Raw genomic sequence first — 2184 nt, forward strand, 5'->3', positions numbered from 1 at the left:
CCGGAAGAAAGCATGGGTGAAGGCGGGCACGTAGTCGTGTTGGGCTCTTAAATCAGAATCCCCATTCACTTCACCCCCTCATTCAGTCTGGCACATGGAACTAGATGAATCTTAATTGAGATCGGTTGATGATGTTCCTCTCAAACTCAACAATCTTCCACAGCACCCAGTGGGCCACAGTGTAAAGCCCAAATTCCTGAGTCCAACCTTCTAGTCTGTTTTGACCTCAATCTTTCAAGCTCATCTCTTGCCACCCACTCTACACATCCTAAACCACTCTTTCTCTGCCCAAATGAACTACTCACCACTTCTACATCCATTCACTCAGTGGACATTGACCAAGGCACTAATTAGAGAGATAGTGAACATGCAGACAAGGTCCTCTTCTGCTAGAGCTTTCAAAGGGAAAGAGAAGCAATAAACAAGAAAGCCAATGTAAAAACAAGATCATTTTAAACAGTTACAAGTGCTAGATGATATAAAAAGGGGATGGTGTGTTAGAATGTCTGGGAAAAGAAGGAAGAGGAATAGAATAAGGCAGGGTGGCTGGAGGAGCGTAAAGGAAGTGTACTGGGTGATGCCAGAGAGGAAGGTGAGTCACAGTCACAGGTTGTGTAGGCCGTGTGGACCATGCTTAGGAGTTTGGATTTTATTTTGGATCGAGATGCGAAACTATCAGAGAGTGGCAGTAGGGGAAAGACAAGCTCTGATGTGCAATTTTAAAAGATTGTTCATGAGGCAGTGTAAGATTGGAAGCAGGGTGACCAGTTGGGATGCCATTGTTGCGTCCAAGAGTTGATGGCAGCCTGCATTAGGTAGAGACAGTGTAGCCAGAAGAACAGATACTAGAATCTGTGGGTATTTTTGAGTGATCTCTGTTCAGTGTTTTCTTCACACCCAACCCAGGAGCTTAAAGGCAGATGCTGTGTCTGAGTGATCTTTGGATGCCTAACCTACAGAAACTTGAGCCTGGGGCAGAAGTTCTGGGACTTCCTTCTAGTTGCGCTGATGGACTTTTCTCTTTTTCCTTTGTCCCCAGTGCCTTCTGAAAGAACTTAAAATGTTTGGGAGGAAGGAAAAATCAGGGGTTATGAAGTTGCTCTTCTGTGTTAGCAACTGTTCAATGCCCTTGCATCTATTACTTCATTTGAGTAAATTTATTTCATCTTTATAACAACATCTAATCCTATCCATTTTAGAAATAACTCCAAAAGGAAAGGCACTTCATGAAGTTGGGTAAAAAGGCAAAGTTGTCATAGTATAAAATGTTCACTTCTTTGTGGTTCTGAGGATGGAACTTAGGGATTCACACATACTACGTAAGGGCTCTACCACTGAGGTACATCCCCAGCCCAGATGTTCACTTCTTCGAGTCCCACATAAGATCCTCCCACTTAACATCCCAGTCCTGTTTATCCACACCCATTATGCTAAGGTCATTTTTAGTCTCTTGTTAATTATTAGTGTTACACAATGCAAATAAATCTCAGGGTGAAACTTTAGGTCTTTAGAAAGATTCAGGATTTCATGAAGTCAATGAGAGTGATGTCAGAGATCATCTCTAGTGGTATATAAAGTCCTTGATAAATGGTGATTTGGCAGAGATAGACCAGTTACCACTGGCAGAGGAGAAAATTGACCTGGGTAATGACAGGATCAAAGCTTCAAAGAGAATGATTCAACTCTTAAAGGATTATAAGAGGTCCTTGGGATAATTGAAGAAGCTCTCTAATTTTGGAAAAACAAAGCAAAAACTCTGGTTCTGACTGTGTTGCAAAAGTCAATATTATCTTCTTATACACTTCGGTCAGGAAAACGACATTATCCTCCAATGTTTGATTCATTCTTTGTTCATTCTGAGAATTAGTGCATATTTGCAATTATTTACACATATAAATGGAAACTATTTTCCACATTTCCAGTTTTATTTCTCAAGATAAAGTTCCAATCAAGCCCTTTCCCCTTTCCCCTACTCTACTATGAGATGTTGATCCCCATTTCAAGTGGCTTTATTGTAAGTGGGCTTTATCTAGCACCACTTATCCTGAAATAGCAAGGACTTCAGGTAGCTGTAGCTGTCTCTTCATCCATTGATTGCCAAGTCTGGCTGCACATTAGAACCACTTGTGGCATCTGTTAAATAATCCCAAAGCTGGGACCCTCACCTACCCTGATTAACTTAGA

The sequence above is a fragment of the Castor canadensis genome, chromosome X (genome assembly GCF_047511655.1).
Source record: "Castor canadensis chromosome X, mCasCan1.hap1v2, whole genome shotgun sequence".
NCBI classification, from domain to species: domain Eukaryota; kingdom Metazoa; phylum Chordata; class Mammalia; order Rodentia; family Castoridae; genus Castor; species Castor canadensis.